Source organism: Pinus tabuliformis, chromosome 8 (assembly GCF_031772625.1).
Source record: "Pinus tabuliformis cultivar Carrire ecotype Pingquan chromosome 8, CPIR1, whole genome shotgun sequence".
In the NCBI taxonomy this organism is placed as follows: domain Eukaryota; kingdom Viridiplantae; phylum Streptophyta; class Pinopsida; order Pinales; family Pinaceae; genus Pinus; species Pinus tabuliformis.
Window position 1 is genome coordinate 822,335,417 of NC_142294.1, and position 20,723 is coordinate 822,356,139.

A 20,723-nucleotide genomic window follows, 5' to 3' on the forward strand; every position below is an offset into this window, starting at 1 on the left:
AAACAAGAAAAGGAGACTCCATAACTTCTTTCCAAGACTCCAAAGGCTAAACCTCTATTCCAGGTTGTAAAGGGACTCTGGAGAAAACCCATATTCTCCCTACACCCCCCCAATATGTCCTGAGATTTACCCTCACCTGGAGAAGCCCCTATTGTACCCCTATTGCCCAACCAGAAATAAATAATCTCCTCTAAGAGCCTAGAATAGACCAGAAGTGCTTCCACTATTACACTGCACTAACAATAAATTCTTCCTCTGTCTGCAATTATACAAAATCCTTCCACAGTTCAGTGCACAATATGCTCTGCCTTGCCGGTTCTCAGCTTCCATAATGCCAATTATCCTGAGTGTTCTCAATTGCTTTTCATTTTTCTTCCTTCCCACCCAAACTATCCAAACAACATAATTGAAGCTTTGAGTCTCCTAGATGTGAGTGATCCCCTATGCATTATCATCCATGGTGGTTCTTCTCTGCAATTTCTTGTCCACAATGGTTCTTCTTTGTCAGTATTCTTCTTGAATCTCCTATTGCGTAATTCTCTATGTAATCCCTCTCTCTATGTGTTCATGTTATTCCTTTTCCTTTCCTTGCCTACACGCTTCACTATGCATGATTGCTAACTTCCATGTGTCCTTTCTCCTCTCCTCCACGCAATCATGACCCCCATTAACTTTCTCCTCTGGCCAATACCCTGTGTTGCCTATGTTTTTCACTAAAATTGTGTCCCTTTGTTGTATTGTTCCTTTCCCTAAGAAACATTGGTCTATGTACTCTTTTGCAACCCATAAATTAAGAACATCATTGCTATTAAAACACAACAACTAACCTTCAATGGTTGTCCCAAAATAGTCTAATTTCTCTTGCAACAAATAACTGAACATCTCAAGAAAGTAACCACCCAGTCTCTAGAATCTGTTTCCCTCACTCAGCCCCATTTTTTAAATTTTAACGTCAAAATACATAAGATGTTATAACATGGAGTTCTTAAGAAAAATACAACTGGGGTTGTCAAACTAAGTTTGAGCCTAGCCAAGGAGATTGGTGACTAGTAGGTTGGTTCCTACACAATATCTTGTTGAGTTGGTGGTCAACTAAGGAGGTTGTTGTCTCAGGTAGGCTAGCGCCTAATATATTTGTAACAATAGGTTGGTACCTATAGACACTTATAAAAATAAGTTTATGTGCTTTTCTCCCACAAGGGCTTTCACGTTAAACTTTGCATACTCTGATTTGAGTTTACATGCATTTAATATTTTGATGTTAATGAATGATTGATGAATGATCATTTAAAATAGAAGAAGGATCTTATATTGTTTCATTCCCCTCTGGTATAAGCCTAAGTTCAAGAAATTCTTGTTAAGCCACATGTGGGGGTGACTCTGGCAGACAAAACCCACATCCTTAACCAATTACAACATCAACTTAACGGGCACATGTTTCCCATCCCAACAAGTGAAGTATGCATTGTTTGGTACAATGTATAATCTACAACAACTGCTCTATTTAAAAAAATTCAGAACTTTTATTTTTCACATTAGAATAACTATTATAGCTTGTTGTTTTTCACATTGCCTTATCATAATAACAAGTTTGTAACTTGGAAAATTTGATAAATAACATATATAAATTAGGGTTAGATACATTGGTTTTTAGTTATCATTGGGCATATTTTACACTTTGTATCTAGTGAATTGAATGCAAATATGAACCATTTGTTGGTTTCACCATACAAAAATTGCATTAAATATCAATATTTCCATCCCCATACAAGTAACTTATCCTTTAAAAATATTTTCTAGTGACTATACATTACTTTTAGTTGTTAATTTTACTATTTTAGAGTCAAACATTTAATTTCTAGTCTTATTTAAAGTATATTTCATATCTGGAATTTTCTAGACACTTAATCTAGATGGATGTGATCCCAAATCCACTGGAAAATACAACTTGGAAGTTGTCATTTTTGTTTCTATAGGATGGAATTTGGTCTTAAAGGGCCTATATTTCATCTTCTAAGCCCCATATCCCTAGATCTATAATCAAAGAGTGTTTTGGAACTCATTGGGTGGGCGTTTAGAGCTAAATAGGTTATTGTCATTGCTATCTACTACAATTTTTGTAGTCTAATGTAACAAGACATTGACCTAATTTGGTCCATAATTCCTTAACCAACTTTCCAAACCAAGAAATGGCACCATAATCAATTAGCATTTTTTCTCTACATAAGATTTAGATGGTTACATGTTATATTTCACATTATTTGGTGTGGTTTTATTTGTTGTTTTAGTTTTCTATTGCATTATCATACACCAAAATAATAAGACAACCCCATTAATTATCTCTCCCACCTCTTTTTGACCCCATTTAAGGCACTACTCTTATTTGGATTTGATTGGGGTATAAATGGGACTCTTACTTTGAATTTTTAAGAGGAAGTTGGGTCTAAATGGTGAAGGTTTGGGTCATAGTGATTTCCTTATGTGTGCCATCCAATAGATTGCATAAACCTTGCCAACCTTGTTAATAAGATTAGTAACAAGAGAACTACATCTAGTGCCTCCATGGAAAATTCATAGATTGAATACCCTCATGGGAATTGAACAATCCATAATCCTCATTGGTAAGCCCAAGTCTTAAGAATACACACACACATATATTTAAAATAATATGCTGGGAAAAATGTTGCTAGATATGAGTATTAGGGTTTTGAGCATAGGAAGAGCTTGTGGGTTATTGTTACGTGCGACCTCCAACCACACAGCCGAGCCAGACAATTGATAACTATTAGCGAACATAGAAGGAAAGAACCATATCATTCAAGGTGAAGGTCGATGACTTATCGAAGTGATTTCAAGAGTGGTTTGGCTACCATCATCCTAAAGCTCCCACAACTCTTTAATACCTTTAGATGGTAAGGTGGTGGGATTTGAACTATTGGTTAAAGGGGGATTACTTGGTTCATTTATTAGACTCTCGATTACTTTCCTAAAGGGATTTATTCTACTTTATAGGGGGTGGCCTTTCGACGAAGATGGTTGGTTGAGCATATCACGTGATATGTTATGTACATATTTCTTGAGCATATGACTCATATCAAATTGGATCAGGCATGTATCGCCCCTTCCTCTAGTCCTTTTGGGCCACAAGTTTAGATCAACGCTTACATAACCCTAACATCTCTTAGAATAATGCAAGTCCACTAAAAAAACCCTCTATGCTTATTGACCTGGGTTGTGTGGATGGTTGGAAGAATTGGAATAGGAGGAGGAATTTTAGATATTCGTTAAGACCCTTAACTAGAAATCATTCCTTTTTTGGGTCTTAGGTCTGTATCATGTGGTGAATCTCAAGTAGAATATAGAGAATTGGTTGGGATTTCCTACAAACATATAACATCGTCTTCATGAAGGGAAGCAACTTCAGGACCTATTTCATTTAGAATATTACAACATTTCAAGAAATTCCACCATTTTCTTGAATTTAAGGCTACAAGGGGGTGATTTGGGATCTAGGAACCTAGGAGGTTCAGTCTCCTACAGGGATGCAACATGACGTAATGGTTCTAATCGATTGGATCTACCACAATACACTCCTAGAACATACATTTTATTACAACAACAACGAGCGCCCACCATGGAGGTAAACCTAATAGAAGTAAAACAACTTTTTTCTATTCTTCAATCCAGAGTAGTGATTTGTAGATTCAGTGGGTTTTGGCCTAAGTCTGATGCTTTGCATCAATGGGTATTTTCAACTTGGACCAACCACTGTGACATATACCTATGCTGATAAGGTTTTTTCATTGTTCAGTTCAATGCTTGGGATGACTTGGAGAGAGTTTTGAAAGAAGGACCTTGGTTTTGGCAAAGTGCAGGGCTTCTCATCACCCATTGGTTCCCACATTTTGATTCCACAACAGTAGTGGTCTCAACAATGGCAATATTAGTGAGGTTACCAAATATTCCCCTTCCCTTTTGGCATCACAAGTTTATTGAGGATATTGGAAACACTTTGGGGTCATTTAGAAAGATGGACTCTAAAAGAATGGATAAATGGTTATTTACTTTCGCCGTAATCTGTGTGGAAATGGATCTAAGTAAAAGTCTACCTGACTGCATTTAAATGAAACATAAAACCTTCCAGTGGACCCAACTTCTGGATTATGAAAATATGACATTTCGTTGTTTCTCATGCTACTAAACATGACATTTGTAGGACACATGCCCCCAAGCAAAAAAGTACCCAAAAAGAAAAATGGGTAGGAACACAAAACAAAAGGATGATAACCTTTTGAACCCCTCATCACAGAGGAGGAAGAATGGGAAACCATAGAGAGCCCATCAAACCAAGAAGAGAGTACTCTTATACATGTTGGAAGTACAACACACAAATAGAATGGTATATAATAAAAAATGATCAATGAATCATATCAATAGAAAGATGCGGCACACAAAGATGATGGGATGGTGGGTAGAAAAAGAGTTCGTGCTTTGAAAAGTTTTGATTAAGACAAAGAACCCTCACCAACACAATTTTGAGTGAATGGGCAATGATTCCAAAAGAGAGGTAGCAGAAGGTTTAAGGGAAGAAAAGAAAGAAAGAAAAGTGATTACTACAACTCTTAATTTCTTATATTTTCTTTTATATTTTTATAATTTTTCTTTAAACACATCGGCCAACTGCTCTTATTGAGTGCCATTAACATTTCCATTTATAATATATCTATAGACTCGTTGACTATCTATATCGATTTTCGGTAAAAAGATAATAGTCACTGTTAAACGTGTTTCTCTTTAAATTTAAAGAATAAAGGAAAGCGGGATGCAATTTCAGTGTAGAGTCACTCAAAGAGACTGCCTAAATTACGCAGCACGCCCCTTTTGAATCCCGGGCGGCTTTGGGGATGACCACCGTTGTATTTTGTCTGATGGTCTTCAAAATTCAAGTCAATTAAAGGGACTCACGCTCAGAATCGTCAAGGCGGAGCCGGACTTTCAGAGCGTCTGCCTGCGCAAGGGCGCGCCACTTAATCATCCTTGAGGTTCACTCGTCATAATCTAAAACTTCAATTAAAGGGACTCTTACACCCCTTTAACACTCTCCCGGTAAATCTTTGAGTTGGTGAGACTACCATACCTACCCTAAGCCTACAGAGTACAAGATTTAGGGAAACAAGTACAACAATATTTGTGTGCGGACTGTATTACGGTCAACGCTGATCACCGAGCTTATTTATTGTTGTCTGAAAGAGGAGTTTACATAAATGAATCAAAGGCAAAACCACGAAATGATGTATGTGCCATTTGAAATTGTAATTGCATGCGTTATTTGCAAAGCCGCCAGAGATGACTTCACGAATTCAAGCTTTACTTGAACAATTACACCTTACTTCAAAATTCAATTCAATTCATTCTTATTTCCATCCATTCAAGTCAAATCATGCGGTTACAGCATAAATAATATAAATTAGATCCGTTGGTTGACTGAGAATTAAGACTCAAACCGCTGCGAGACTTCCCCTTTGTTTCACATTGCTGAAGCTAACTCCCCAACTTGGAAACCACAGCTATATATTCATGCCAACTTACTCCACTCTCCATCAAACAACCTCACCACAGGGATCTCGGGTGGGTATTCTCTGCAACTCTCTCGCATTACCAACCATAATCTTTGGTAAGGTCCTTTTGTCTGTCCGAGGAAGATTGGCTTTCTGAGAGGATTAGGAGAATTTATTGTCACGAAAGCCTCAAATTGTAGGCAGCCTTTGTTATTCTAGATATTGCCATTTCATCAATATTCTTTATAATTCATTTTATGGATCACCTCCGCATAATGGGTTTCCTGGTGCTATTATTCACCACATTGTCTGCTCTACAATTTGCGGACGCTAGGGTTTTGGAGCATCATTTTGACAACGCCGCCCTCTCGCATCAGAATTCTGCAGTTATCTTCGATTCCGACCTCGACACCGTGGCCGTGGCTTCCTCCAGACAAAACTACAGCGGTTCGGGAGGACATGTGGCAAACTACTCTGAGTCAAATCCAGGGAGCAACTCTGAGATTTCGACCCACGCGGCCAATAATACGATCATAGCAGCAGAGCTTTCACAGAAAGAAGCCGCGCCAGGAGATGGCAGTAGCTCCAAGGCGCCAGCAGGTATTAAAGAAGTCGCACCAATCGAAGGCAACCCGGACATCCTTCACGAGGTGCTGAATTCACACAGCAGCCCTGGAGTTGGGCACGTGAGCTTCAATGATGGGATCGAAGGAAATATATTATCCTCAGGACAAAGCCCTGGCGTGGGGCATTGGGAGAAATCTACAACTACATTTTCGGCCACATCTCCGGCAAGAACAATACCCAACAATGTGTTGTCTTCCGGTCCGAGCCCAGGAGTTGGGAATGGCCATACAAGTGGTATTGCCGGCACTCAATCAGAGTTGGGAACATTTAACAAACTGCCTTCAGGGCCAAGCCCGGGAGTGGGGCACAAGGTCACCAATGGCTATACCGAGATGGCCCAAGAGTCGGAGTCAAAGGAGAGCGCAACGATGATGAATATACTGCCCTCTGGGCAAAGTCCAGGAGTTGGCCATTCGGCTACAAACGGGCGAAATATGATGGAGAAGATCAGTATACAGCCAGAATCGATGAAGAAAGCTGAAATCACCCAAGATTCACAATCGAAGAAGAAAAGCGCAATGAGGATGAATATACTTTCGTCTGGGCCAAGTCCAGGAGTAGGCAATTCGGCTACCAACGGTCGGAATGCGATGGAAAAGATGGGTAAAGAAAAAGACGAGGAAGGAATGAGCATAAAAACATTTAACAGACTCCCGTCGGGTTCAAGTCCGGGAGCAGGCCACTCTTACACCAACGCAAATCAACCGGAGAAATTAGAGAGAGCATCAGAGGATAGAAAGGACAGTGATGATACTCCAATATTTGAAAAGCTTCCGGGAGGGCCGAGCCCCAGCGGAGGCCACTCGTATGTGCAAAAATCAGCGTCGACAATGAGGATGCAGTTATCCTCCAACGCTCTAAGGAAGACCTCCTCCAGTCCCAGCCCTGGCGACCGCAATTCATCAAAGAATAAGGTAAAGGCCGCACGAAGCCAGAAGAAAAAGGTGGATAAAATCAGTGGAGTGCCCGATTGGAATATTGGTTGCGATGGTGGCAGTCTGGACTCTCACGGCACGCCAACTCCGCCAATGTTCGGGATCGCGACCGCCGGGAGTTAAGGATGGTACTTATAAATCGAAATTATTCCATTTTTCGTGTACAAGACAAGTCCATACTGGACTTTCACAGCTCGGCATTCTTTCAATTCTTTATCAACTGTAAAATTGCTTCATGAATTTTTTTAGATGTTTATGGATTTTCTAAAGAGAAATTATTCCATTTTTCTTGTACAAGGCCATACTGGGCTATACCAGTTCGACATTCTTTAAATTCTTTATTAACCCTACAAGGCCATAATACTGGGCTTTACCAGTTCAACATTCTTTAAATTCTTTATTAACCCTACCATTGATTGCTTCATGAACGTTGTAACATGTTTATGGATTTTTTTATTGCTTCATGAACGTTGTAACATGTTTATGGATTTTTTTATTGCTTCATGAACGTTGTAAGCTGTTTATGGATTTTTCAAGTGCAATGCTCATCTGTCCTGATAAACATTCAAATGTTTAAATGCAATGCTCAACTGTCCTGATAAACTGGCAAAATGTTTTGTGCATTAACGGATTAAGAACAGAATGTCAACCTCTCGTACCATCAACTTTCTTTCTAACTTTTAGGAGTACCCAAAATCATATGCGGCGTTAAAGTATACAAGCCGCTCTTTTTATTCTTATATGATTCCTAGTTGCAACATATAAGTTGGAGTCAGTCCATACCATGTAAAGTAAAAGACAATCCACGAATATCTTGTCGTTTCACAAATAAAAATTTGATTATTAATTTTTTAATAAAAATTTCAATAATAATAAAAATACATATACATTATATTATAAAAAAAAACATAAAATATATCATCAAAAATCTCAAAAAATATTTCCTAGTATTAAAAAACTATAACCTCTCTAACCACTCATATATAATCCAAACCCAATATCATATCAATCTCATCTATTTTTAATAACATGAAAACACAATCTAAACATTGAAACTTTTTCTAATTACTCCCCAACAAGAAATAAAGTTAGAGATTCAAATCAAGTTAATTTATAGTCAAATCAAAAATCTCAAAAAATATTTCCTAGTATTAAAAAACTATAACCTCTCTAACCACTCATATATAAGCCAAACCCAATATCATATCAATCTCATCTATTTTTAATAACATGAAAACACAATCTAAACATTGAAACTTTTTCTAATTACTCCCCCAACAACCACTCATATATAAGCCAAACCCAATATCATATCAATCTCATCTATTTTTAATAACATGAAAACACAATCTAAACATTGAAACTTTTTCTAATTACTCCCCAACAAGAAATTGGGTAAAGTTAGAGATTCAAATCAAGTTAATTTATAGTCAAATTTATTGAATTTATTGTAATTATCGAATTTTGTGTGATCAATAAAATAGTTGCAGTTAGTATGTTTTGAGTGAATTTGTGTTTGTTTCCAACAAATTGGTATCGAAACTAAAAAAAATACAAGATCCATAATGTTCGCACAAGCTAAAAAAAAACCAAAAAAATTACCCATAATTAAAAAAAATAACCTTACAGATTTTAAAACTGTTGAAAAGCGCACAAATTTCACACTTAATTAATAAAAAAAAAACCGCGCAGTTTACATGTAGCTTAGAATATGCGAAATTTCAAACTTAGTTATGCGAGTTGAGTGGGCAATTTTTAAATGCTCAGTTTTTATGCGTAAAGATCAGCCATTAATACACGTAGTGGAGCAGCCGTAACTCAAAACGTAGTCAACGTTTTTCTTTATGTTTGAAAGTTGAAAGCCATAGTCAAAAGTTACGTGATCTTTCTAAATTCATAAAGCGAAGTGAGTACGATTTTAAATATATTCTCACGTGTGTTTTTTCGAAGGTTAAATATTATCGAATGATTTTTTCAAAGAGTGATTATAAATAGCGTTTTTTTATAAAGATTTTTTATATATAAATAATTTTTATATTAAAAAATAATAAAGGGTTTTATTTAAAAGGTGGTTTTTATAAATTAATTTTTATAAAGTGTTTTGCAAAGCTTTAAAAAAAAAATATTTAGGGTTTTTAAAAAGAGATTTTTGAAAGAAGATGCTTTTCTCAAATTTCTAGCCTTAGTACTCATTGTTTATAGAGAAAGATTATGATGTATGGGTCAATAAGATGATGACTACTTTATAGGGTTATGATGTTTGGGATTATGTCCAATTTGGTTTTTCAGAACCTAAGAATGAAGCAGAAGAACGAGCTCTTAGTAATGCAGAGAGGGAACAATGGAAGAAAGACAAGAAGAAGAATGCACAAGTGTTGTAGCTTATCCAGCAGTGAGTGGACCGAGCAGTGTTCCAGAAAATTAGGATCACGTCTTTGGCAAAGGAATCATGAGATACTTTGGTGACAAACTATAAAGGTATGGCCAAAGTCAATATTGGTAAGTTGCAAAATACTAAGTGAGATTTTGAAAGTCTGCAGATTAAGGAGATAGAGGACATCAATTCTTTCATGAATCGGGTCATAACTGTCGTAAATCAGTTAAAAATTTATGGTGAAGAAATTAAAATTCAAATAATGGTTGAGAAGATCCTCAGATCTTTGTCTACCAAATTTGATGTTGTGGTAGCAACCATAGAAGAAGCCAAGGATTTGGCATCATTAACAGTTGATGAGTTGATGGGATCACTTCTATCGCATGAGGCAAGGATAGACCGAAATAAGGATTCCACCTTAAAGACTGTCTTCAAAAGTTAGGTTTCTATTTCAAGAGACAGAGGTCGAGGTAGAAGTAGATTGAGAGGTAGAGAACGAGGTGGAAGATATGGTGGTTAGAGAGATGGTCGAGAAGAGCATGAAAGAGGAAGCAACTAGAAAAGCTTCAACAATAATCAAAGAGTTGACAAATAAAAGGTGAGATGTTATCATTGCAATAAATTTGGTCACTATGCTCATGATTGCAGGAAGAAGATAGTTGGTTAAGGGAACCAGATAAATAATGTCACTGCAGAGAGTACTAACTCCATGTTCCTAGCTTGCCATACCATGCATGAACCTTCTGAGAGTGTGTGGCTATTAGAAAGTGGTTGCAGTAAGAATTTCGTTGAAAATTTAGATCAATATGTGAAAACAAAGGTATAGTTGGGGACTGACAAGACTGTGGATGTAGATGGAAAAGGAGTGGTCAACATTCTGACCAAGCAAGGGGAGCCGAAGACAATCTCAGAGGTATATTATGTTCCTAGTCTCAAACATAATTTGATAAGTGTTGGTCAATTGACACAGAAAGGATACAAAGTTATCTTTCAAGGTCAAGAATGTGTTATATATGACAAGCCCCAAAGCAAGCAACTGATAGTGAAGGTGCAGATGATGAGGAACATACTCTTTCCTCTAATTATGAATTACAGTGATCACGTAAGTTCTTTTACAATTGCACGTTCTAATGATTATTGGTTATGGAACTTTCGATTTGGACACTTGCACTTTCTTGGTTTAAGATTTATTGCAGCGGAAACAGATGGTTAGAGGAATACCTCCCATCAAATAATCTGTTAGTACTTGTGAGTGTTGCATCTTGGGAAAGAAACACCGTGAAAGTTTTCCAAAGGGAGTTGCATACAAAGCAAAGAAACCTCTTGAGATGGTGCATACAGACTTGGGTGGACCTATGAGGACACAGTTGATTGGTGGAAGTTGTTACTTCCTCACTTTCATTGATGATTATAGTAGAAAGACTTGGGTTTACTTCTTGAAGCAGAAGTCTGAAACTTTTTCAAAGTTCAAGGAATTCAAAGCCTTGGAAAAGAACCAAAGTGATCAAAAAATCAAGGTATTGAGGTTAGATCATGGTGGAGAATATGACTCAAAGAACATCCATGATTACTGCAAACAACATGGAATCAAAAGATAGTTTACAACTAGGTACACACCGCAGCAGAATGGTGTAGAAGAGAGAAAGAACAAAACAATTATGAACATGGTAAGAAGCATGTTAAAGGATAGAAACTTGTCCAATGAGCATTGGGCAGAAGTAGTTGCATGTGCTATTTATGTGATCAACAGATATCCTACAAAGAGTGTGATGAATAGAGTACAAGAACAAGCATGATCAAGTATGTCATGCAGCGTATCTCATCTAAGAGTATTTGGATGTGTAGCTTATGCACATGTGTCTAAAGAGCGAAGAAGCAAATTGGATGATAAAAGTGAAAAATGTATATTTACTAGTTATAGTGAGAAATCAAAATCTTACAAATTGTATAACCCTATCACCAAGAAGACCATAATTAGTAGAGATGTTGTGTTCAAAAAACGAGAGTCGTGGAATGGTAGTATAGACAAAATAGTTGATGCACAAGTGCCACTGATGGAAGAATATGATGTAGCAGAAAAGGAGCAGCAAGAATCACAGGTGAAGACACCAAACAGAGACACACCAACAAGGACTCTAAGATTTGATGAAAAGCATAGATATTCAGGCAGATCAACGGATCGAGGTTCTCCTAAAAATCAATCAGGTGATGAACCAAATAATGGTAAGAGAAAGATGAGAAGTCTGAAAGATATTTATGATGATTTGGATGTTATTTCAAATTTTGCATTGTTGTCATTCCAGCCTTCTTCGTTTGAAGAAGCAGTCAAAGATGAAAATTGGGTGCAAGCCATGGATGAAGAAATTGAAGCTATTGAAAAGAATGATATATGGGATTTGATTGATTTACCAAAGGACAAAAATCTCATTGGTGTGAAATGGGTGTACAAGACAAAGTTGAATGAGAAAAGTGAAATTGATAGATTTAAAGCAAGACTTGTAGCAAAAGGATTCTTGCAACAACCAAGAATATACTTTGGAGAAATGTTTGCTTAGGTTGAAAAATTGGATACTATAAGAGCAGTTCTAGCCACAACAGCTCAGAACAAGTGGAAAGTATATCCAATGGATGTGAAATCAACCTTCTTGAATGGAATTTTAGAAGAAGAAATTTATGTGCAGCAACAACCTCAAGGTTATGAAGTTGAAAGATAAAGTTTATAGGTTGAAGAAAGCGCTCAATGGACTAAAGCAAACACCTAGAGCTTGGTATAGCAGAATCGACAGCTACATGATTAAGAATGGATTTTGTAGAAGCAACATTGAGCCTACCTTGTACACAAAGGTAAATGAGCATGGACAAATTTTGATTGTTTTCTTATATGTTGATGACATGATTTTAACAGGTGATTTTGAGTTAGATGAATTTAAATAAGCCATGATGAAATAATTTGAGATGACAGATCTTGGTCTCATGAAATATTTTCTTGGCATAAAAGTTGAGCAATCTGAAAAAGAAATTTTATTTGTCAAAATAAATATGCGAAAGATTTGTTGAAAAAATTCAGGATGGAAAATTGAAAACCTGCCCCTACACCTGTTGCAACATGTACACATTTAAGCAAGGATGATGAAGGATCATATGTCAATCCAAATCTATTCAAAATATTGGTTGCAGCCTCATGTATCTCACAACTACAAGACCGTATATCATGCAAGGAGTGAGTTTGATTTCCAGATTTATGGAGACTCCAAAAGACACACATTGGAGTGCAAGAAAAAGAATTCTAAGATACATAGCGGGAACTAGAGATTGTGACATAATGTACATATAAGCATAGAAAAGAAGGATTTGATTGGATACACAGATAGTGATTTTGCAGGAAGTTTGGATGATAGGAAGAGAACTTCTAGTTTTGTGTTCCATCTTCGTTCAGGTGTGATTTCATGGGCATCTAAGAAGCAACCCATTGTGACACTTTCGTTAGTAGAAGCAGAATATATAGCAGCAACATCAACAATATGTCAAGCAGTCTGGTTACAATATCCAAGAATGGTGTGTTTCATCAAAAGAGCAAGCATATTTATACTAGATATCACTTTATTAGAAAACTTGTGAGCAATGGAGAAGTTCACTTGAAACCTTGTAAATCTAGTGATCAATTGGTGATATATTTACTAAGTCATTAACAAAAGATGTGTTTGAGTTTCATAGAAGAAACTTGGGTGTTGTAAGCCCAGCCAAGACATAGACTAGTAGGCATGTTTGAGTTGTCACGAGTCATGTCTTAGTTTAGCGGTCGTAATTAAGGGGTAGTGTTAAAATAAGCTAATTACTCCCGCATGAGAAGTTGGCTAAAGTTAGGGAGTCAATTAACTGAGCATTGAGTCAAGTCAAGCTAATTCATAGTCGAACTTATAGTGTGTGATTGCATGTCAAGTTGTGTGGTTGCATGTCAAGTTATTTTATGTGAGTCACTAGTTAGAAAAGGTTAAAGACCCTTCACCAGGTTCATTGGAATTATCAAGTTTTGTGTGATCAATAAAAGAATCGTAGTTCGTCTGTTTTGGGTGAATTTCTATTTTAGCTTCTCTGTGTTTCCAACAGAAACATTATCAACCAAACCAAATTTCATGTCCAACCCTATAATTTTTTGACATCACATTCTTTTATTAAATAAAAGGTTATCAACCAAACCAAATTTCATGTCCAACCCTATATTTTTTTGACATCACATTCTTCTTTTATTAAATAAAAGGAACATAAAGATCATTCTCAAAAGCCATTTATCAACATCCCAACTTTTTTTGATTTCTTCTTTTCAATGATGAATGATTGGACTCTAATATCAGAGAAATAAAGAGCCAACATTACCGGAAAACATTATAATTCATGAGACGTTCATTCTCATCCCTTGCAAATGTTTCTAATCTCTCAATTTAGATATACTTCCAACATCAACTAGGGTATGCCTTAGGATCAAAGTCCATACGTCTTTAAAAATGAACAAGGATTGCAAGCAATGGTAGTCCTGGGATTTGACAGGAGATCAAGAAAATTTGGCAGGGAGATCTAAGTGGATCATTATTTATTAAAATTTCCACTCATTATTTATTAAATAAAATTAATTTTGTGAGACAAATATATATTATGCGTTAGAAGCATCCATAGTTTTATTAGGTTTTCTTGTTTTATTAGGTTATTGCAAGAAAGATTTAAAATGTATGTGATTCAACCAATCAAAATAAAAATCAATAATGTTCCAATCACATGGAATTATTACCAATAACTACTAGTATTGGATTGGAATTGGAACACTAATGGGGTTAACTGTTATGTTTAATATCTCTTCACACTGGGATTGCCATACTTGAACCGTACGTTATATTCAACTTCGGTCTTTCCAAATAAAATTCAAACATGTAGAGCTCTATCCACTTTCAAAACAGTTAAAATAATTAAATAATTAATTAATTAGTATCTCAATTTAAAGCTTTAATGTGCTTTACTATTCCCATTTTTTCATATATTTCATTGCAGCCATTGGAAAGCCGTAGGCGATAGTGACTGAATATGAGGTAAAAAAATCAAGAACGGGAAATGCAAAACCTTCCAGTAAATAGATCAACTTCTTTGTCGACACAACGGTAGCAAGAAAACCAATCTTCTGTTAACATTATTCTTGAGATTCAAATTTATTTTTATTAGTTAAACTTAATTGAATGACAAATTTTGAAAACATTTTAAAATTCAAAGAATAAGAGTGAACGCAATTACATTAAAATTGAAAGGCTTTGGTGGGAGGCTTTCATATTCCACCTTGCTGGCATCCACTTATCTATTTATTTCCAACGATTTTTCTAACTGATTGTATTTGTATAGGAGTGAAAGAGAAAAGAAAAATGGTTATCGATGGAGTAAATATGGCCAGCAGTAAGAATAGCCCTTTTTCCAGGTTAATTATCCCTCTCAATTTTCTATAACGTATTTTACAAAGTATTTTTCAGGCTTCAGTGTTTTAATAAATATGTAAATTCAAATCATTATTTGAATTTGTAACAATTACTTTGTTTCAGCAAATCGGCCCATGCTCGAAGCACCAAACCTACTCTATTAAGTTTCCTAGAGCCATATATATGTCCTTCTATTGCTTCAACATTCTCTTCCTGCTTCGTCCATGGTTGCATACGAATTTCTTTGGCATAGTCTCAAATTGTTCTAGAGTATGCTCTCTCTCTGCTTTGTCCATGGCTGTATATGAATTTCTTTGGCATAATCTCAAACAGTTCCAGAGGCTCGGTGACCTTCCTTACGTTCAGACGACCGCATTAATCTTCAACAATAGTTCAGTTGCTTGTAGTTCGGTTGTCGGCCTGAAATGACTATTAGAATTAGCTCTATGTAGAAGTAGCTTTTGGAAGGGTGATTAATCCATCAGAACTCGAGCTTCAAAGACAATATTGTGTCCAACACTAGGGAGGTGACATACATGCAACTTGCCACGACATTGTGCATTTCATTGGAGTGGTGACTTTCAATATGTATTACACTGAAGAAGAAAAATATTAAATGTATCTTAAGTAATGCTAAATTACAAGTTAGCATTAAAGTGGCATTCCAGTGAAATTTGAAAAGATTATTGTAAGTTTTAATAAAATCAGAGTCTTTCCTTGCAATAAGAAGTTCAAATAAAATTTTGCATAAAAATATGTTGGATGAAATATTTCCGCTGAAACATTGGTTAAAAGATGAAAATAATGATTAGTCAAAGCAATTTAATACTAAGTTTGGATAAAAATCTGTTGGATGAAATATTTCCGCTGAAACATTGGTTAAAAGGTAAAAATAATGATTCGTCAAAGCAATTTAATATTGGGTAAACGCTCATCGATCGCAATAGTCTGCACGCTGCTCAAGGCATCGACTAATAAATAAGGATAAAAATTCATATGTTTTGGAAATAAAAATAAAAAAATTAAAAATTAATATTTTTTTAAATGATTGTTAATTTTAAATATAAAGTATATAAACATTTCCAAAATAAAAAAATTAAAAATTAATATTTTTTTAAATGATTGTTAATTTTAAATATAAAGTATATAAATATGATTTGGTAAATAAAATTATTAAGTATAATTGAAATTTTTAAAAATATATGGAATATATGTATAAAAATATTTATTTGTTATTATTATTATTTTAAATTTATAATGTTTAATCTTATATCAAAATGGGTAATAATTTAGAATTTCACTTTAAAATATTATATTTCTAATGTATTTGTTTTAATATTTATTTCTCTTTGGTTTTGTTTAACATATATTTATAATAATTTGCATTTAATAATTATTTTTAAATAATTAAAATGGAATTTTAAAAACAATATGATATGTTTTCTCTATGTAACTTTGAAGATGAATATTTTAATATGATATTAAGATGAACTAAAATAAAATTAGAATCTCTTCATATTAAGTATGTATATCTAGAATGTATTTATACTTGATAGTGCATTATTGATGATGATGATGGTTAACGTCCACAAAGACCAATATGGTTTATCAAACCTTAAGAAAATAAGAGATTAACTAGGGCTCTTTAATATTTTATATCTATGATAAAAAACAAGGGAGATAAGTGTTCTGAGATCACTATAGTTTTGCTAACTTGATAAGTCAAGAAGGTTGGTAGTGTGGAAAATGTTTTGAAAATGAGAACGAATGTAAAGGTTACACAATCAAAGTGAAAGTTTTTTTCATCATCAACTCTCTTAGTATCACAAAGGGGACAAATTATTTTGTCCCAAGGTGTTTTGGGAATATACCAACGCCCAGTTTCACTCTGAAGCTCATGAGAATTAGTTCTTCTCTTTGTAATGTTCATTTTCTTATTAGCATTGATCAAGATAAAAATATCATTTTGGTTAGAAAGAATGAGGTTGATCACCTCCTTATAATATCTTAGCTTCTTTTTCCATTTAACTCTTTATCATCCCACAAATTATCCTTAAATTTGGAAGTAATAGTGTTTTTGATATCATCCTTATTCTCCAAGGTTATCTCCTCATTTATCCCCCAATGTATGAGCCATGATTGGGCATCCCTGTGCCAACCTTGCTTGAGCAGAAGGTGGGGGTTTTGATTAGAGTTAGAAATTTTTTTTTGGAGCCTCTTGGCTTCCATGTTGTACAACTTCTTCTTGTACATCAAATACCTAAACATAACCATGCTTTTAATGGGGGAGAGGCTAGCCTCAATCAAGAGAATAGGGTAGGGAGAATTTCCTTTAATCTTGAGGTTGCAAGTTGTAAATTGCTTTTGTATCATCCCAATCTTTCTCCGTGATTCTCTAAATATACTGCAACCTCAATCTTTCTCCACGATCCCCTAAATAGAGAGGTGTATAAATGCTTAGAGAGAGAGAGGGAAGGAGGGATGGGGGGAGAGATACAAATTTTTGGGGTTGTTGTAATGGAGGAAATAATGGAGGGAGAGAGGAATGCAGAAAGAAAGGAAGGGAGAGGGACAGGGAGTGAGAAGGGGAAGAGAAAAAGAGGTAGTGAGCAAAAGAGAGTGAGAGAGATGGGAGATAGGGAGTTAGGGGGAGACAACTGTAGAGATAGGTGTGTGTGTGTGTGAGGGAGAGATATAAAGAGAGATTAAAGGGGAAATACAATAAATTAAAAGGGAAAGAAAATGATAGAGATAGAGGAGGGGAGGGAGTCATTGGAGAGGGGACGGGGGCATAGAGGGAGAGGGAGAAAGAGAGAGAGAGCAAGAGAGTAGGTGACCATGTGATTGAGAGAGAGGGAGAGTGGTGGGAGATAGATGGAGCTCTCTCGCTCTCTCTCTCTCTAGCTCTTTCTATATCTCCCTACCTCTCTCTTTCTCTCTTAATATCCATCACTCCCTCCTCCTCTCTTATTCTTTCTTCCATCTCCCCTCCATCACACTCTCTATCTCTCACTCTTCCTTGCTCTTTCCCTCCACTACAAGGAAAATACCTTCTAGCATAGGTTATAATGAAGGTTTTTAGTGTTATAAAATTGGAAAAAATTGTCAAAAAAATATCCGTTAAAAAATCTGTTTTTCGGTAGCATATGTTTTAGCAAAGATTATAATGAAACTTCATCACAACTGAAAAAATTTGGGTGGTTGGTAGTCTTAAAAATATTTTTTTAGTGGTGCGCTTCATGGAAAAATAACATCGATGTTGATCTAAACCTTTTACTTCAAAGATGCATACATAATTGCATTTGAAAATAACATGTAATCATGTGACATAAACACATAAAAGATGAATAAATAAAATTCAACCATGATATCAAAGGCACACAAACAACTTGATAAAGAAGTTCACCTAGTGCGGGTTACGTCTTCAGGCCCTGCTCAACGTAGGGAGGCCTCTTTGATTAATCGGTAGCAAAATCAAATTACAAGCAATAAAAAAATGACACCTTATACCTTCACTTCTAGGGATGGCCTGAAAATGTATACCTTTATCGAAGAAATCGATTACACGATTGGATTCCTGGCAAACAATCATGAAAAATGACTATAAAGTCAACCTTGTTCCATGTTAGTGACCTATGGGCTCTAGGGAATCTTTTAGATTCCTTACAAGATTCCTTGTGGGAATATTCCCCAATATTCCCTAGGAATCTATATCGAAAAACACACCCACGAGGGGTTCCAATTTGGCTTTGGTCTACACGCTTCGGAATTTGGGCTTCACGCTCCACACGTTCGCTTTCCCTTTGGTGCTGGGTTGAATTGGTTTAAGTAATGCGTGATTAGTGTTGTAATTAATGTTAGGCTGTTTGGCCCAATGGTGGTTGGTCCTTGTTAAGTCATGTGGGAGAAGGGAGGTTAGGGATTCAAACCCCACGACCCGCCCGTTATTGTTTATTGTATGAAATAATGTTAATGGGCTGATGGACCAAGACCACCGCTAACCGTTGATATATATATATATATATATATATATATATATATATATATATATATATATATATACCCCCGTCGTCCCAGTTGGCTAGGTTTGAACATCGACCAACCGATTGGTAATATATATTTTTTATTTGAATTTAACCCATAACGGGTATTTTTCCTGCCAATGGATTTGGAGGTCACTTGACAAATTAAATAGGAAAATAATTCGTCGCCGCCAACCACTAGACTGGTCCAAATTGTAACTTCCTTAGCAAAATATGGTGATGTTGAGTGGCTTGCCATATGTTGTGTCCTGATTGGTCTGTACGACTCACTGGCTGACTGATGGGGTTGATGATGTCAGCTGCCATGTGTCACATTTTGGTTGGATCTCCCTTTTCCGTATTGTCACTTCATTTGTTTACATCATCATCTGTATGGTTGTTGATGTCAGCATGCCAAGTGTTAAAGTGGGTCATGCCTCCAAAAATTTTAATTGTTTTTGAAAAACTTCAGCGGGCCATAAATTCTCCATACAATGTCAGATTGAGGTGTTGTTCACTTCATTCATTTCAGAATGACAGTCTCTTCAATTTGAGACTTATTTTGATGTGTTTTAAGAAATTCAAAAATTTGGCCTTTTGGGATCCTCATCGATCATTCCCCCCACTAATGAGCTTTTGGGCCGCCATAAGTTTTATAAGTCAATTGGAAAGTGAGGGAATTTCTCCCTCACTTTCTCCTTTTCAATCCAATGGGTCTTACTTGGATGCATTCCCTTGAAACCAATACGAAGGTACTCCACGTCTCCCCATCATGAAGTCCTAGTCCTCCTGTCAAGAATGATATCTTCAGGTAGCTTATCCAAGTATTCGGGTGCAAAATTGTCCATTGTAGGAACCTGTCCAACCGCTTTGGTGTCCATGATCAAACGAGGCTCATAAAGCTTCAAGTTACATTCACCACTTATCACATCTACATGTATGCTGGAAAATTAAGATAAAAAGCATTGTCTCCAATCTTATCTAATATGGTGAAAGGACCATATTGAATCGGTCTCAACTTCTTTCATTCCCCTTTCATTATGTCTTTATTAACGTGGATCCACCACTTTGTCTCCAACCTGAAATTGGTGATCAACCCTGTGCTCGTCATGTTGAGCCTTGTATTAAGCTTGAATTTTCTCCAATTTTTGTTGTACTTCCTGGTGAATCATCTGAATTTGTTGAATGAACTTCCATGCTTTTTCCAAGTCGTCTTGCTCACTGGAATGTTCATCTCTCCCAAATACCATGTCTAATGGATCGTTAAGAAAATATCCAAAGCATGTTTTGAATGGTGAGATTTAAGTGGATGCATGCACTGCCCTGTTGTTTGTATGTTGTACAAAAGGAAGCTTCTCATCCCACAACTTGGGATAATTGCCACAATAGCCTCGAAGTAGGTGTATCACTCTGTGGTTGACAACCTCTGTCTTCCTGTCAGTCTGCGAATGAAATGTCATACTCCTCTTCAGCTTTGTGTTCATCATTCTCCATAGAATTATCTATAACTCTCCAAGGAAATGAGAGTCTCAATCAGACACTATGGATGTGGGAAACCCAAAGTGGACCCATACAAATTTGAAGAAGAGATGAGCAATCTTCTCTAAAGTGATCTTCTTTTTACAAGGCATTAAGACACACATTTTTCTAAATCGATCCACAATGACATACAAATAGTCATGACCTCTCCTAGACAAAGTCAAACACCAACAAAATCCATTGACACACTTTCCCATGGACGACTCGGGACAGGG